At 48.2% G+C, this 18,720-nt stretch overlaps 1 protein-coding gene across 1 annotated transcript in view; it reads left to right on the top strand.

The window, feature by feature from the left end:
• Nucleotides 1–490: 490 nt before the first annotated feature.
• Nucleotides 491–18,720, top strand: part of LOC141252567 (uncharacterized) — a 116,923-nt gene continuing 98,693 nt past the window's right edge. The window contains exon 1 of the mRNA XM_073670532.1: nucleotides 491–582. The gene's annotated coding sequence lies outside the window, so the exon portion shown is untranslated. The remainder of the gene's footprint in view (nucleotides 583–18,720) is intronic.

The raw sequence follows: 18,720 nt of genomic DNA, 5'->3' as shown, positions 1-18,720 counted from the left end.
GTAACAATTCTTTAAAAAGGGACAGTGAACACTTTTGACTAATTCTAACTTATAATTTGTAGAGTCATTTAAATGAAGAGGTTACATGCACATGGCCACCACTCAACAAACAATAGACTGTTTAGTCACTATCAAGTTTAGTAAGGCATCTTTTTTTTTTTTAAGAAAAATAAAAGTAGCATGCCAAAAATGTATATTGAAATACATGTAGCAACCTTCTGGCTAGCTTTAAATTTTAGTTTTAATTCCTAATTATCTTGTCTTTTGGTTGTTATTTTGGTTTGATTTGACTACTTTTCTCTTTTCTACAACTACAAATCTGTCTGCTTTCTAATATTGGCTTGTGGACCTGTTGGTTCAACCACATTCACGGTCTCCTATTACTAAATCAGGATAATCAGAGTCCAATGTTGTATTAAAATAATTTAATGTAGTCAAACAATAATGAGAATTGCATAAACAGGATGTGGAAAGGAGAGTTTCAAAATCTGGTGTATTCAGTCCTCTCTTCCTAGACTTAGACCATGCAATATAAAACACGAAGTAGAATCATTAGAGCTGCGGTCACTTACAAGGCAGACAGTAAGTTTGATATTCCTTTAAACATTTAAAGCTGCTTAGATTAAAAAAGGTTATTCCAAAAATCGTAATTTATTCCCTATGGGGCTGTAGGGAATAGTCGGGGCTGTAATCTGACAGTCTTATAGACAATGAATAAAGTTGTGGTCTAGCATGTACACCTCCACTCCATTCAATACAGGGCTATGCAGAGCTTGGTTCCTGTGATCTAGGGACCCATTGTCTGGATTGCTAAGGGTGCCAGTGGTTGGACCCCAAACGATTAGTAAGTTTTATTATTGATATGGAACAACTTAGAATTTTGGGAAAAACCCTTTAGTTTTGTAAGAGTCAAGGCTGTATGTATATATATATATATATATATATATATATATATATATATATATGGATTAGAATGTATATAAGTGGATTACATGAAGTGCTAACATTCTATAATATATATATATATATATATATATATATATATACATACAGTATGTACACATATATATATATATATATATATATAATTAAATCCTCTTATATTTACTAATTGAAATACTTTTCCCCAATTAGAATTCAGAACCAGAAGCAGTTGTATCATTTCAATTTGTATTTTTTTCTATTTATGACTATTTAAATTTTTATATGCATATATGTATCACTAAATGACAGTTGGACATGATTTATTGCCATTCATGTTATACAAATTAGGCAATGTCTAGAATCACACGAATGGTTGAACTAGGACAGCCATTATATTAGTGGTTTGCAGACTGAAAAATAATAAGCAGGTTCTGAGCATATAACTCAAATACAAAGAGGGGGAGAAGTAAGGGATTTCAAGGAAGGCAGCAGTCAAAACACTTGTATTTTTTATAATATATGATAAACTGTTCTCAGTTGTTTCAGCACAATAATAGCCAGGTATTATAGAAAGCCTTGCTGACTGACATACAAGTTGACATCAATGGTCTCAAGGATTGAAAGTTGATAGTTCCATTCTCAGGGGGTTCTTGTGTGTAAGGCTATGGTCACACATCATGTTTTTTTCTGCAGCAAAACCTGATCTCTTGCCAGATGTTTGTTCAGGATTTTTCTTGCTGTTTTGCTTATTTTTTGGTGCATTTTTGCTGCGTTTTTTTTCACTGTCCTTTTGTCTCTTATATGTTTGTACATAATGTTCATTGAAAAAAATATAAAAATTTCTGGTTTTGGCGCAAAAAGCGCTGAAAAAACGACTGAAAAACCTGACACCTGCATTTTTGGTGCGTTTTTTCAGGTTTTTTTTCACCACCCATTACTTTCAATGGGTAAAAAAACACTGAAAAAACGCTGAAAGAAGTGACATGCTCTATTTTGCAAAAAAAAACATGCAAAGCCCAAAATTCTGAACAAAAAAAAACATGATGTGTGCATGACATTTCTGGAATCTCATAGACTTTGCGGGTACTGCAAAATGCAGCTGAAAATTTGCATAAAAAACGCATTAAAAAAAACGCTGAAAAAAACATGATGTGTGAACATAGCCTAAAGGTTGGTAAACACTTAAAACATAATGCAATGAAGACTCGTCTGATCTTCACAGTCCTCTACTTCTGAGATTTGTATAATTTCATTCACACCTTCACTCAAGTGTAGGAACAAAACAGGTATCCAGTTCTCTAATAAATCCACACCTCATCCACCATGAAATTTCAGCTGCCTTCCGTCCAGCGCCGGACTGGGGTGTCTGGGGCCCACCAGGGAAATTGACTCCAGGTGCCCACCCACCCGGGCCCACCCACCCTTCAGCTATTTGCAGATACCTGTTAGCCGTTATACCCATTATATTGGCGGCTCCTGCCCATCACTGTGCGCTCACCAGAAATGCGATGTACAATTACTGTAGTTTGCATTAAAGGGTTTTTATTGGTGAAAACAAGTTATCAGCGATGCACAGGTTGGGAAGGTGATCACTTATTTATTGGTGGAATCCGCACTGTCAGAAGATTGTGGCACTTTGAGTATTTGGTGAGATTTTTACCTCAGTATTTATAAGACAAAACCAGGAGTGGAGCAATCAGAGATAATGTTTTATGCATTTCTCACCCACTCCTGGTTTTGTCTTATAAATACAGAGGTGAAAATCTCACCAAATGCCAACTTGCTTTCTCTGGTGAACCTCTGTAACTGCATCTCTGCTGCTGTGTAATAGTTACAGGACAGGAAGAGGTTAAACATCCAAGTATTTAATATCTATTGGAAATAAAGAGGTTTCCCCTTATTGATATCAGATAAAACAAATGACCAACCACAATCCACTCTACCAAGACCAATATTACCAGATAGAAGGCAGAAATACTACCACACAGTGACCAGATCACATATTACCACCACATAGTGCCCAAATAATGCCACATACAAGGCACAAATACCGCCACACCATGACCAAAGCACATAATACCACCACATAGTGATCAAATGCTACCAGATACAAGGTATAAATACTGACACACCATGAGACTACATATTACCACCACATAGTGACCGAATAATACCACATACAAGGGACAAATATCGTCATGTCATGACCAAAGCACATAATGCCACCACATAGTGACAAATAATACTAAAATAATAGAAATGTAAAAAAGCTCTGTATATTGGGTCAGTGTACAGGTTATACAGTGATCACCAGTGACATTATACACAGGAGCTCTGTATATAGTGTACAAGTTATATAGTCATCACCAGTGACATTATACACAGAAGCTCTGTATATAGTGTCAGTGTACAGGTAATGCAATGATCACCATTGATATTATACACAGGAGCTCTGTATATAGTGTCAGTGTGCGTGTATAAGTAATACACATACTCACAAGTTCTTTATCTGCCGCAGACCGATATATCACATCTTCTATGCAGGACTTATCTCTGCAGAAAATAACATAGTTAGCTATAACTGATCACTTCCAGAGCACAATCCACACTTTTCCCAAGATTTCTACACTATATGAAATGACAAAAAAAGAAACAAAGTGCCGCACTACACAGTAACATTGCTCCAGTGTCATTCTGTGCCGGCTCATCTGTCAGCAGACATATTGTCTGATGGCAAAGATGTAGCAGAGCTGAAGACAGAAGACCTATGGATTATGTTGGAGTGAGGATTTTTCTTTATTAAAGATGGAGTCCCTAAATGTGTTTTACTGTTAATAAAAAAAAAAAATCTGTCTTTTTTTTTCTGTTTACTAGAAATTGATGGTGGCTATGTCTAATTTGGCGTGACACCATGAATTTCGGGCTTAGTACCAGCTGATAATACAAAGCTGGCCTGGTACTAACCCTATTATTACCCAGGGTGCCACTCACCACCAGGGCCGCTGGAAGAGCCGGGTAAAGCATCTGGAAATGGTGCTATGATGAATGCGCCATTTTCAGGGGTGGCTGCGGGCTGCGATTTTCAGCGTGGGGGGCCAAGAACGCTTGGGCCTTACCATGCTGCGAATCCCAGCCCCCAGCTGCCTTGTTTTATCTGGCTGGTGATCAACATATGGCGGGAGCCCAAGCATTTTTTTAAAAAAAATAAATGTTAAATAGGTTTAAAACAAATATTCGGCTTCTCTGTCTTTTGATCGCCAGCCAAGGTAAAGCCAGGCAGCTGGGGGTGGCAGGCCGTAGCTGTCTGCTTTATCTGCGGTGAGAATCAAAAATTCTGCGGAGTGCTACATCGTTTTAAAAATTTATTTTCACACTTCTATATGTGACAGACCCAACAGCCAATCGCAGATGCTGTCAAAGAGGATGGGCGTCTGTGATTGACTGTTCGAGTAATGTACAATCAGTCCATACATTCTAATATGGTATTATGTATGGGCTGCTTTCAGGTTACTCAAGCAGCCAATCACAGACGCCCATTCTCTGTGTCAGCGTCTGTGATTAGCTGTTGGGACTGTCACACATATAAAAATGTGAAAATAAATAAATAATAAAACAAAAATGACATAGTGCGCCACAGAATTTTTGATTCTCAGCGCAGCTAAAGCAGTCAGCTACGGGCTGACACCTCCAGCTGCCTGGTTTTACCGTGGCTGCTGATCAAAAGTCAGGAAAGTCCAATGTTTTTTTTTAAATTATTTAAAAAAATAATAATAAAAAAAAATGCGTGGGCTCCCACCATATTTTGATCGCCAGCCAGGTAAAACCAGGCATCTGGGGGCTGGGATTCTCAGCATGGTAAGTGACGCGCCCCTGGGCCTACTTGGTGTCGCGTTGCGCACGCGGGGACTACCCGGAGCCGGGCCTGTTGAGGGTAGTAGTCTCGTGGCGGTGACCCGGTCCGTGCCCAGGGAGTCAAACTGTGTGGCTGAGTATTAGCAGTAGATGTTGGACGACTACGCCACCCGTTGAATGCAGCTATGGAGCTGCCGCTGCAGGGCAGACCGCTGAGGCCGGTGATACGATTGTGCAGCGTAGATGGTATAACCCCCAACGGGAGGGGTATGGCCTCAGGGCAGCCGACGTGGATGATGGGGGTAGCAGGAACCACTCAGAGACGATGCGGTGTAGTTCAGGGTCTTTACTGGTGATAAAGATAGACCCTCCCGGAGTACTGGCTAGCGATCGGGGCCTGGTCAGTCTTTGAGCAGATGGGATTTCCCCTGGCCAGGCGGAGTTGTAGGCCTCCCCAACTAATTGTACTCTTCTGGCTACCTTGCTAGAGGCGGGTAAAAGTAGCCCACGTCCCTGAGTGTACCGTGTGGTGCTCACCCGTATGGCCGGTGACTCGGGGCCTTCTAGTGGCTTCCGCTCCACGATGGCGGTGCTGGTCCCACGCGTGTGACCGTGCCTTCGGGTTTCTTGGCCAGAGGACCTGAAATCCCCTGCCGGTCGGTTTCTGCTGCTGGGTAAGGATTAGTCCCCACAGCCTCGGACTCCGGGTCCGGTGATAATTCTTCAATCAGGGCGAGCTCTACAGCTGCCAGCCCCTGATTCCTTGTAGCACTGCTCCCACTGAGCTCCTGATCTTTCTTTCCTATAGCTGCTCCTCTTCTTAACTAACTAACCCTGCCTCAGCCCCAGTTTTATATAGAGGAAGTTCTTCCCCTCCCAGGACTGGGCAGGAGGTGTGGCATGCACAGGATTCCTGACCAAGAGACCTCCCACCTGCTCTCAGACGTAATATCTCTATCACTGTGGCAACCAGACCCCTGGGGTGTCACATTCCCCCCTAGTGAAATTTAGTACTCCGGGACTAAACATATTTTTGTAACATAACAAATTACAAACAGAAACAACGCAATAAAGAAAAACATTAGGATGGTCACAGCGTGTCCGCAACCGGGTGCAGTTTTTCAAGAAACAAGGGTGTCCATTTCACCAAAACAGGGAGACGTAACCAGGTAGGGGTCTGTCCTGCCCCGAGTCCTTATCAGTCTTTTAGTCCGTCCTGGGTTACGCTCCAACTATATGCACAAAGGATTCCCGGTAAATCCACCAAAGACTCCTACAAATAACTAGAAACACATAATTATACACAAGCAACAACAAACAGGTAAACATTAATAAAATAGCTCGAACATTTAGATCCTCCACCGTAGGGGCAACTGGCCTCTAGTGACCCTAGTGGACCTACGGAGCTGGCTGACTGGTCCTGAGCTACAGGGTATAGGAGCTGTCAAGGGTAAACTGGGCAACCGTCTACGGACTCTTTGGCTCACTAGGGGTATGGCAGGCTCACTATAAACAGAGGGTTGATTCTCCGGGTCTGCTTGTGTGGGGTCTTCTGCCTCCTGGACCGGCTGTTCTTCCAGCTCTACCTGTGTCTCCGTAGGCACTTGGGATGCTGGTTGGAGGAACGTGAGGACGGGCACCACAACAGCCCCATTGACTTGAGTCCAAGACCGAGGGAAGTCTCCGAGCACAGTACTAACCATATCTTCCCTTTCCTCTATGGGTCGAGGGTCTTCTTGTTCCTCTTCAGGGTTCCGTAGCTGTTCGGGACACTTCTTCAGGTGATCCCGGGATACAATGGCTGTGGTTTCCCCTCCGTCTTTACTGATTGTACAGATCTTTGGGTTGTCGTGGCTTGAGGGCAGTACGGTGTACGGGTCCTTCTCCCACTGGTCGTCCAACTTGTGGAGCCGTCTTTTCCTCTTCAAGACCTGCTCTCCGGGCACCAGGGGAACAGCGGGAGCATACTGGTTGTAAGTTTTCTCTTGTCTTTCCCTAGCTTGACAGAGACTTTGCTCCACGCTCTCCTGTACTTTCCGGTACTGCTGCTGCCTCTCTGTGTCCCAGTCTGCTTCTGGTGAAGTGTCCTCGGGTGTCAGGACTCCCATCTCCAGATCAACAGGAAGCTTACCAGGTCTTGCCCTCATTAGGTAAGCCGGGGTACAGTTGGTGGAACCTACAGGGATGTGGTTGTATAGGTCCACCAGGTCGGGCAGCTTTTCAGGCCACAGACTACGTTCTTCCAGGGGCAATGTTTTCAGAAGATCTATCACCACCTGGTTCATTTTCTCACAAAGTCCATTAGTTTGCGGGTGATAGGGTGTTGTTCTTATCTTCCGGCAGCCATACAGGGTGCAGAACTCCTGGAAGACTTCCGCTTCAAAGGCAGGCCCCTGGTCCGTCAGCACCTGCTCCGGGTATCCGTGCGGACGGCAGAAGTGCTGCTGGAAGGCTCTAGCTGCTGTTTGAGCCGTTAAGTCCTTGACGGGGACGACAACCAAGAACCGGGAGTAGTGATCCACGATGGTTAACGTGTAGACGTAGCCACTTCTGCTTGGGGTCAGTTTTACATGATCTAAGGCTACCAGTTCCAACGGCTGTCTGGTGATGATGGACTGCAGGGGAGTCTTCTGGCTGGCACGGTCCTTCCTTCTTAGGTTGCATGGGCCACAGTCTCTGCACCACCTCTCGATGGTTCCTCTCATGCCTACCCAATGGAACCGCCCGCGCAGCAGGAACTCCAGCTTCTTCCATCCGAAGTGCCCAGCTCCGTCGTGGTATGCCTCCATCACCATAGCAGCGTCTCTTCTTGGCACCACTACTTGCCAGATTAGTTCATGCGTCCGGGAGTTAACCATTCTGCGGCACAACTTCCCCTTGTAAAGGAACAGTCGACTCTTCTCAGCCCACAGTTGCTTGGCTTCCTCCGGAGCGTCTGGGTCAAGGCGTGCATCGGGCCGGGTCAGCATCTCCTTTACCAGTCGGACGGCAGGGTCACTGTCTTGCGTTTCCACCCAGTTGTAATGAGGTAATGGGTTGAACGTAGCGGATTGCTTACTCCTTACACGGTGGGAATACTGGATAGTCCCATGACGGTGGAACGCGGGGAGTTCAACTTCTTCCAGTTCCTCTGAATCTTCCCCTACGTCCGGTAGGTTCGGCATCCTGGACAGGGCGTCCGCGTTGGTATTGGAGCGTCCTGCCCGGTATTTGATTGTAAACTCATAGTTGGACAAGCGGGCCATCCATCTCTGCTCTAGGGCACCGAGTCTTGCAGTGTCCAGGTGTGTCAACGGGTTGTTATCCGTGTACACGGTGAACCGGGAAGCAGCGAGGTAGTGCTTAAAGCGTTCGGTGACTGCCCACACCACTGCCAGGAACTCTAGCTTAAATGAGCTGTAATTCTCAGGGTTTCTTTCGGTGGGTCGCAGTTTTCGGCTGGCGTAAGCAATTACCCGTTCCTTCCCCTGCTGGATCTGGGACAGTACGGCTCCTAGCCCGATGTTACTGGCGTTGGTGTAGAGGATAAAGGGCTGGCTATAATCAGGGTACGCCAGGATTTCATCCCCTGTGAGGGCCATCTTCAGCTGGCGGAAGGACTCTTCTTCCAGCTTCTCCCATCTGAAGGGTGGCTTCTGGTTCTTGGCCTTCCTGGACTGGCCTATCAGGAGGTCCTGCATAGGAGCTGCCTTTTTGGTGAAACCGGGAATGAACCTTCGGTAGTAGCCTACCAACCCGAGGAACTGCCTCACTTCCTTTACGCTGGAGGGGCTTGGCCATTCCTTAATTGCGGTGATCTTATCAGGGTCGGGAGCCACTCCGTCAGCACTCACCACGTGTCCCAGGTACTGCACCTTTGGCTTCAGGAGGTGACACTTGGAGGGTTTCACCTTTAGGCCGTAACTTGCCAGAGCTTCGAACACTTCCGCCAGGTGTTTCAGGTGGTCCTCGTAGGTCTTGGAATAGACGATGACATCGTCCAGGTATAACAGGACCGTCTCAAAGTTTCGGTGTCCCAGACAGCATTCCATCAATCGCTGGAAGGTTCCTGGTGCGTTGCAGAGTCCGAACGGCATGCAGGTAAACTCGCTAAGTCCCATCGGGGTGGTGAATGCGGTCTTCTCCCGGTCCGCCTCTGCTACAGGAACCTGCCAGTACCCGCTAGTGAGATCCAAGGTGGATAAGAAGTTAGCAGATTTTAAAGCAGCCAAAGACTCCTCTATTCTTGGTAAGGGGTACGCATCTTTGTGTGTGATACGGTTAATTTTCCGGTAATCTGCACACATTCTCATGGTGTTGTCTTTCTTTTTGACCAAGACTAGTGGAGCTGCCCAGGGGCTACAGCTATCCCTGATTACCCCAGCCTCCTTCATGTCTCTAAGCATCCCCTTGGCGTGTTGGTAGTGTGCAGGGGGTACGGGTCGATACCTCTCTTTTATGGGAGGATGGTCTCCCGTGGGGATGTGGTGTTCTACCCCCTTGACTCGCCCGAAGTCTAACGGGTGTTTACTAAACACTCTCTCGTACTCTCGAACCACCCGGTAGACTCCCTGTTTCTGGTGGGAGGGAGTGGAGTCAGTACCCAAATGTAGTTGCTGACACCAATTCTCCATTATTTTCGTAGAGCCATTACCTTCCTCCGGGTGAGATGGAGGCAAGGGTTCCACAGACTGTATAGAATTTTGGTTGATAGTATATAATTTGGCTAGCGTAGCATACCGGGGCAGGTATACTTCCCTTTTCCCGATATTTATTATACGAACGGGCACCCTCCCATGGCGTACATCAACTACCCCCGTGCTGTCAAAATGGTGGGCCTACTGTCTGAGTAGACTGGTTCTACCATGGCCTGGTAATCTCTACCTCTCAGACCAATAGCTGCCCGGCACCAAATCATCATTTCACTTTTCGGGGGCATGGCAATAGGGAAAGGGTCACACATTCTTACGCTACCAATCTCACCACCAGAGAGTTCCACCTGTTGCCGTCGCATCAGTGCCCGGATCTCTTTCTGGAGCACTCGCTGCTGACCGGAGCTGGCGTTCTTGGCAACCTGCTGTAAAATGAAAATCACCTCTGCAAGACAATTTTCAATCACATTAGTTCCTAGAGTTATCTTTGGGTGACTCTCGCGCTTGTCAATGTCTACAATGATCAGTCCCTGTGCTGCCAGTTCGACTCTACCGATTTTAATGGTCATTTCTTTAAATCCGATCTGTGGCACGGGCTGACCATTACTGGCGATGATGCTCAAGTCGTCGTCTGGATAGCGGGTTATATCCGAGTCATTCCAGTACTGCTTGAAGAGCACGTACGGGATGGTAGTGACCTGTGACCCGGTGTCCAGTAGGGCACTCATAGGGATGCCATCCAGTACCACAGGCAAGACTGGACGTCCTCCCACATATTTGTCGCGCCAGTTCGATGGGCCTGGTGATCTTTTTCCTGGGGGTTGGCCCTCTACCCCAGGTTGTGCCAGTTTAAAGGACAGTACCTTGCCATATGTCCGGGTTGATTGCAGCGGCGGCAGATGGGTTGTCCGTCCTCGTTGTACCGGTCACTGGGTCTTCCTCTGGCCGGTGGGGTCCTCCTTGGTCGACGCCACGGGATGTCCTCCGGTCCGGATGCCAGCTGGATCTTCCCTGGAGTGGAAACCTGTAAAGACTGCACAGTTCGGGTTAGCGCAGCAACGCTTTTAGCTAGCTCTTGGACCTGATGGTGCAGGTCCGGAGCCGGGTCATTGTTCAAAGCCTGCGCATCAGCCCCCACAGGCCCTGCCGACAAGGGCGCCGCCTCCTGGTGGTAAGCGGTAGTAGGGCGCCTGTGGGTCACAACGCCACCCGGTGCCGGTTCTCGGAGCACCCGGATAGCTCTGTCCTTGAACTGTGCAAAGTCCAGATGAGGATCCTGTAAGGCTATGGCCCGCAACTGGGTTCGGTGGACATTGCAATATAGTCCCTCTATAAATTGCTCGGTCAACAGCCTGTCCTCGTTTCCCACGCTGTCAGGGTCGGTCTGCTTAATGGCTCTCAGGGCCTCTTGTAGGTTTAGTGCATAGTCCCTTATACTCTCATGTGCTCGCTGCTTGCACCCATAGAATCTAAGCTTAATCTCGGCTGAGGTGCGGGTATCAAAGGTGTCCCTCAGCCGGGTTAGTATCCCTGCGACAGTCCTCCTCCCAGGTGGCCAGGACTTTACCTCCCTTTGGGCTGCCCCGGTTAGTTGGGCCACCAGGATGCTCACTTTTTGCTCTTCTGTGAGGGGATACACCTGGAAGAGGCTATCCAGCTTTTCTTTAAAGTCATTCAGGGTATGTGACTCCCCTGAGTACTGGGGTAGCCAGGCTGCTCCCGGGATATAGGGCATGGTGAAAGGCATGACTGCAGCAGCGGTGGCGCTGGCGGGGGTTGAGGCAGTGAAGCTCTCCTCCGTATCCGACATCTTTCTCCCCCCTAGTGGACCGTGGCCTACCTTGCGATGATCCTCTTCCGTAGGCCGCGGCTCCGCAGTGGATCGTCAGGGTTGAGGACCTTCCGTCGCGCTCCTGTGACGTCGGCGTCTGCTGGGCTCCTTCCAGGACCTTACGCAACGTCCGGACGTGAGGCGGGGCTTCAGTTCTCGCGCGCTTTCGGAGTCCACGCCCCTCTTCTTCCCGCGCGGCGTCTTCAAGATGGCGTCCAACGGCGGGAAAACTCCACGGATGGCGGGAAGAAGGCAGAAGATGGCGCCGGATGGCGGGAAAACTTCGCGGATGGCGGGAAGAAGGCAGAAGATGGCGCCGGATGGCGGGAATCTTCACCACTGGTAAGTTTGAACAGTCTTTTTCAGGCACGCAGTACCCGGTGGTTGCGGGCACGAAATCCTGCCGACTACGCCAAAAAGTTGACGCGCCCCTGGGCCTACTTGGTGTCGCATTGCGCACGCGGGGACTACCCGGAGCCGGGCCTGTTGAGGGTAGTAGTCTCGTGGCGGTGACCCGGTCCGTGCCCAGAGAGTCAAACTGTGTGGCTGAGTATTAGCAGTAGATGTTGGACGACTACGCCACCCGTTGAATGCAGCTATGGAGCTGCCGCTGCAGGGCAGACCGCTGAGGCCGGTGATACGATTGTGCAGCGTAGATGGTATAACCCCCAACGGGAGGGGTATGGCCTCAGGGCAGCCGACGTGGATGATGGGGGTAGCAGGAACCACTCAGAGACGATGCGGTATAGTTCAGGGTCTTTACTGGTGATAAAGATAGACCCTCCCGGAGTACTGGCTAGCGATCGGGGCCTGGTCAGTCTTTGAGCAGATGGGATATCCCCTGGCCAGGCGGAGTTGTAGGCCTCCCCAACTAATTGTACTCTTCTGGCTACCTTGCTAGAGGCGGGTAAAAGTAGCCCACGTCCCTGAGTGTACCATGTGGTGCTCACCCGTATGGCCGGTGACTCGGGGCCTTCTAGTGGCTTCCGCTCCACGATGGCGGTGCTGGTCCCACGCGTGTGACCGTGCCTTTGGGTTTCTTGGCCAGAGGACCTGAAATCCCCTGCCGGTCGGTTTCTGCTGCTGGGTAAGGATTAGTCCCCACAGCCTCGGACTCCGGGTCCGGTGATAATTCTTCAATCAGGGCGAGCTCTACAGCTGCCAGCCCCTGATTCCTTGTAGCACTGCTCCCACTGAGCTCCTGATCTTTCTTTCCTATAGCTGCTCCTCTTCTTAACTAACTAACCCTGCCTCAGCCCCAGTTTTATATAGGGGAAGTTCTTCCCCTCCCAGGACTGGGCAGGAGGTGTGGCATGCACAGGATTCCTGACCAAGAGACCTCCAACCTGCTCTCAGACGTAATATCTCTATCACTGTGGCAACCAGACCCCTGGGGTGTCACATAAGGCCCAAGCATTCTGGGCCCCCCCCCGCAGTCACCCCTGGAATTGCGCATTCATCGTAGCGCCATTTCCAGGCGCTTTATCCGGCTCTTCCAGCGGCCCTGGTGGGGGTGGCACGCTGGGTAATAATGGGGTTAATACAAAGCTGGTACTATCAGCTGGTACTACGCCTGAAATTCATGGCATCACGCCAAATTAGACATGGCCACCATGAATTTCTAGTAAACAGAAAAAAAAAAAAAACACAACACAGAGAAAAAATTTTTTGAATAAAAATAAAACACAAAACACATGTAGGGACTCCATCTTTAATAAAAAACAAAATAGGCAATGGGCATGTGACGCGCCCCCTGGGCCTGTGTTGTGCTGCTGCTGTGCAGGGGAAATACCCGGAGCCGGATCGCTGGGGGTTGTAGTTCTCCGTGGCGGTGACCCGGTCCGTGCCCAGGGTGGTCAAACCAGTGGCAGTCTATTTGTATTGTAATAAGTGTCCGACTACGCCACCCGTGGATTGCGGTCAGTGGGGACCGCCGCTGTGCTGCCGTCCGCTGAGGCTGATGTTGGTTGCGCAGCCGAGTATGGGATAACTCCCCACGGGAGGAGTATTGCCTCAGGGCAGCTAATGTGAAAGATGATGGGAGTGATGGTGTGAGGGTCCCAGTGCTAATGGTGCAGGAGCGGCAAGGAATCACAGAGACGTGTAGTGCAGTTCAGGGTCTTTACTGATGGTACAAGGCAGACCCTCCCGGGAGTACTGGCTAGTATAAGGGGCCTGGTCAGTCTGCGAGCAAGCAGGAGTTCCCCTGGCCAGGTGGAGTTGTAGGCCTCCCCGTTTATCTGCACTCTTCCTGGCTACCTTGCTGTCAGCGGTTACAAGTAGCCCACGTCCCTGAGTATACCGTGTGGTGCTCACCCGTATGGCTGGTGACTTGGGGCCTTCTGTTAGCCTCCGCTCCTGGATGGCGGCGCTGGTCCCTTCTCTGTGACTGAGCCTCCGGGCTTCTATGGCCAGAGGACCTGGAATCCCCTGCTGGCTGGTTTCTGCTGCTGGGTGTAGATCAGTCCCCACAGCCTCGGACTCCTGTGTCCGGTTTTAGTATCTTCGTCCAGGGCGAACTCTGCTCAGCTCCAGCCCCTGGACTTCAGCTACTGCTCCTACAGAGCTCCTAGTTCTTCCTTTCCCTCTCCAGGCTCTGACTCTGTCTGCAGCTTCACTCTGACTCTGACTGCTCTAATCCCGCCCCAGACCCAGTTTATAAGGGCAGATTCCTCCCCTCCCAGGTCTGGGCGGACCGTGTTGCATGTTTAGGGATCCTGACCAGAGAAACCTCCCACTTGCTCTCAGACATAATATCTCTATTACTGTGGCAACCAGACCCCTGGGGTGTCACACATGCATGATGGAACCACCAGTTTCTGGCAGGACATGCTGGGCATGATAGTACCACAGAGGCTGACAGGACATTCTAGGCATGATTCATGCCTTGCATGTCTTGCCAGCCTCCGTGGTACTATCATGCCCACCAGGCATGTCCTGCCAGCCACTGGTGGTAGTACATGCTGCTGGGCATAGTACCCCCCCCCCACCCCCGCTTTTTATACTCACGCGTCGAGATGAGCTGCAGGCCTGCAGCCGCTGCCTGGGGTGACGCTGGGTCCGTCCTCCACAGTGCGCACAGGAAGCAGTCCCAGGGAGATGACGTCATCGCCCTGAGACTGACCTCCTGCGCACGCGCCGGCAGTACCGCGCTGCGCAGAGGAGGCAGAGGGGCACTGCGGCAGCAGGCAGAGCAGGGAGATCGCTCTCCCTGCTTTGCCGCTGCAGAGGGCCCATCACTAATCATATCGGCAGTGCTGCCGATATGATTAGCGAACCGGGGGGGCCCTCTGTTCTCTGTACAGGGCCCAGAGGGTAGGGGGCGGGGCTTGGGGCATGGCCATCAGGACCCGGGGCCCACTGGGGGTTTTCCCGATCCTCCGGTGGGCCAGTCCGCCCCTGCTTCCGTCTCACCTACCACAAAATGATATAGCAGGAAGACATGTCCTCCCAATAGTGAAGCTCTGTGGTAAGCTTCCCTTATACTTACAGAATAAAGCCTTTTTTACCTAGCGTACTAGTACTCCTGTTTTGCAATGAGGGTCAAATACCCTAAGATTTGTGTTATTTCATCAAATCATGGAGTGTAAGTATAAAATTATGTCATATTAAGATAGAATTGATTCTTTAATAAGTTATTTCTAGAGTACCTCTTTTTAATATATTCATGAATTTATTTAATTTCTATTTATACTTCTTAATTCTATTAGTTTTATTACAATTTTTGAATAAGATTCCTATGACTGAAGTAGTGGCGGAATTTTTATAACAGTATTGGTATCTATACACAGTTTGGCGTTTTGGCGAATTTAAACAGAAATTGAGGTAGTGCAGGTCACACCCTTGCAAAAAGCCGGGCGAAACTCATGATTTTATATGCGCATTGTAACAAGTTTTATTCTGTGAGTGTAATAAAAACTTTCTTGCAGTAAACAAATTTCCACAGAGCTATAGTATCAGGTGGATGTGTCCCTCTTTGGTCCTAGGTTAGGGCTATACGGCGACTTTGAACACTACACCTGTCTTGCAACTAATCTCTACTCTACTATATCACAGTGCAATGCAAGTGAATGGGGTCACATTGCAACCCCAAGGGTACTGTGACTGCGACAAGCAAGTAGCAATAAAATCTAATGAGTTTGAACTTTTTTCAACATTGACATCTGGAGGAAATGAGAGAACAGCAGCAGCTCAGACTTCCACCAGAAGTCTGATTTATTTAACAGACACTGTCACGCGATTGCCGGGAGAGCCTGTACCGAAATCAATGGAATGGCACTAGCATCGGAGGTGAATATAAGGGCTCGCTCAAATGAGCGTATAACTCGGACGAGTGCAATCCGATGTTTTATCGGATAGCACTCGGACCAATATTATATTATGGGGCAGTGCAGATCTGCGTCTTTTTCTACAGACCAAATTGGCTGCAAGTGGCTCCACAAATTAAATCACGCAGACCCTTTGAAGTCTATGGACGCATGTAAAACATCAGACTACACTCAAATGACATCCCAGTGCAGTCCGATTTACGCAGACTCAGACAATGGAGAAGATGGAGGAATTAAGTTTTCTATATTCTCCGCACTTATACAATTCTCTACTACGAGAGAATCACATCACACTAAGCTGATTATCGGCTCAAACGCTGATCAGAGATTGAGTCGAGAGTCATTTACATGATCGATCTGATTCTCTCAGAAGAAGCATCACTCATGTGACCGCAGCCTAACTATTATTATTTTACTGGGGGGAAAAACATAGGGATTGAGAAGGGGTTGTGCAAGTAGTGGTCAACCCCTTTAATTTACATGCATTGCATTTTTTTTCAATTGACTTTTAAGTCTTACCAACTTCGCTGTGTTGCCGCACTGGGACTTTTTACCAGACTTATTTATTGTTTTTGCAAAAAAACATCTACTCACTTTTCCTTGTAGTTTTTATGGTATTGTTTGGAAAAACACTAACATATTTGGTTTTATATTGAATATTTCTTGCTACGCAATGCAGGAAAAAAAATCATTCACATGAACTATCACATATTTTTATAGTGGTACTCAGGGGTTCTTACGTGTCAAAAAAGGTTGGAAAAACACTGTGACATATTCAGTTTTATATTGAATTTCTTGCTACACATTCCAGGAAAAAAATATAATTCACACGATCTATTGCATAATCTAATAGCAGTTCATTTTTTGGAAGAAGTTGTGGTCAGTTTCCAACTCTTACTCAATGCAGAGCTTTTAGTGTTTATTATATATCATGTTACTATGTGCAATTGCAATTTCCTGTAGACAATATACATCTCACAGACTACAGCAGTGCCTTTATTAGGAGATATTTTTATTTGCCCTTATTTTTACTTCTAGTAAAGCTCTACAAAATGAAAGCAAACATGTTTAAGGGGAAGAAATGTCAATTTAAACTCATGTTTACATTGCAGGAGGTGCAAAGCCTGCAGCAATGTCTGTGAACGTCGCTACATTACACTCCTGCTCCTTCAATCTATCAGGACCTGGTCAGGTGCCAAACTTTCAGAGACAGCTGGGAACCCTGATGATAACATATATATAGCCTGTCTTTTTCAGCCTACATAGTGCTCAGTGAGCACTATACAGTTGTAAGGTGCCCAGGACGGTAGCTGTGGGCAAACTACTGCTCCGCAAATCAACTATCACGACAAATTAAAAAAAAAAACTAAACTAAAACAAGGGGGGGGGGGGGGATCTTCTTTTCTTCTGACAGCTGGAATGCCGCACAGCTGGCGAACAGCTGTCTTTATATCTTGCATTCCTTCCCCCATTTTTCTTGACAGCCAATCAAATCCAAGGACATTTGACCGCCAAAAATCCAGTTTAAACAAGAATAATCTGCTTGTGGCTATCACAGCTGACCTGTATAAACCAGTTAACCCTTTCATAACCAAAAATAAAACAGAGCAATTGTACCGCCAAAAATGAATATAAGGGTCTGTATTATCATGAGACCCCCCTCATAATGGCCTACTGAGGTGGGGGCCTTCATAAGTGTTGTACTGTGTACATTGGATCGTACTCACTTGCAGGCAGGAGGCCTTCGCTGTGTCCACGTCCTCAGTTCCAGGACCAGCCACACACACATCAAGGGACACTCGGTTTGTTTTAACAAGTTCAACTTTACTGGACAGTTCAAGTACATCAGTTTTTAACACGCACTATCGGGTACAGCACCCTCCGGTTCTTGTTCCATCAACACAGTACATTTCAAGCATCTGCTTATGCTCAGCTGCTTCACCCCTTCGTCAGCCATTCCACCCCCGGGGAGATCCAACTGGAACCGCACCCGCTTTTCCCTCTTTTTCTTCTCTTGGATGAGTCCCGCCACCACCTTAGCCTTGACGGGGTTCCTCCTACACATACACCTGTGGTCTAGATATCGGGGCCACCTCCTGAACTGGCACCTTTTTCAGGGACTTCAGACGTTCGGCTGGCCACAGGGCCTCAGCCACACTGTCATGGCCGCTTCTGTCTTGGGATCCGGCTCCTGACTCGGGACCTCTGGCTTATTCAGTCTTCCCGGCCGCACCTCCTCTGACTGCCGGACCAGCTGCAGCTTCCACTCGGACCTTCCCCGTCCCCCACGGTCACCACACCATATCTCTCTCTAGTCACTCCGGACTGCTCCTTCTCCATCATTCTCACCAGCAATGGCGCCAGCCTGCTCTGCTTGAGGCATAATCTTCAATTGCTCTGCCTCTTCCGGGCTGGGACTTCTTCCGGATCACCTGTCCATTTCTTGGGAGTCTCCGCCCATTTCTCCGTGGCTAGCATTAATGGGTGGGGTTTCCTTTTTTGCCCATGGCACAACTTATGATGGGATGACACAACTGGGCCTGGGTGGGCACCATTCACGATGAGATGACCTCTCCAGACAGGTCACTCTCCAGGTCGGACGGGATTTCGTACCATTTTGTTCTCCGCATGCCCACGACAGGTGGCGTTCCTTCTGGTTTTTGCGCCATCGTCCATCATCTTGGGTTCCCTAACAGTCACCATCTGTAGATGCATCCAAAAGCTTCCCTGCATCTTTCCACTTTCCTTGATGCATGATTTCATCCTGCCAGCTACGCCAAGTTGTAAGGTGCCCAGGAAAATAGCCATGGGCGAGCTGCTGCTCCTTAACACTCTGGCACTTTACAAACGAAATGTGTCCCAGTCCATAAGTGTTGTGCTGTGTACATTGCATTGTATTCACTTGCAGGCCGGAGGTCTTCACTGTCTCCACGTCCTCATTTCCAGGACCAGCAGCACACACATCAGGGGACACCCGGTTCATTTTAACAAGTTCAACGTTACTGGACATTTCAAGTGCATCAGTCTTTGACATGCAGTATCAAGCACAGCACCCTTTGGTTCTTGGTACATCAACACAGTACATTTTAAGCACTTGCTTATGCTTAGCTCGGACTATCCCTACTTTAACAGGTCCTGCTAGCCCTACGGATTC

Source organism: Phyllobates terribilis, unplaced genomic scaffold (genome assembly GCF_046119375.1).
Source record: "Phyllobates terribilis strain yellow unplaced genomic scaffold, ASM4611937v1 Scaffold_2__4_contigs__length_985480577, whole genome shotgun sequence".
In the NCBI taxonomy this organism is placed as follows: domain Eukaryota; kingdom Metazoa; phylum Chordata; class Amphibia; order Anura; family Dendrobatidae; genus Phyllobates; species Phyllobates terribilis.
This window is presented reverse-complemented; position numbering and strand designations above follow the sequence as displayed.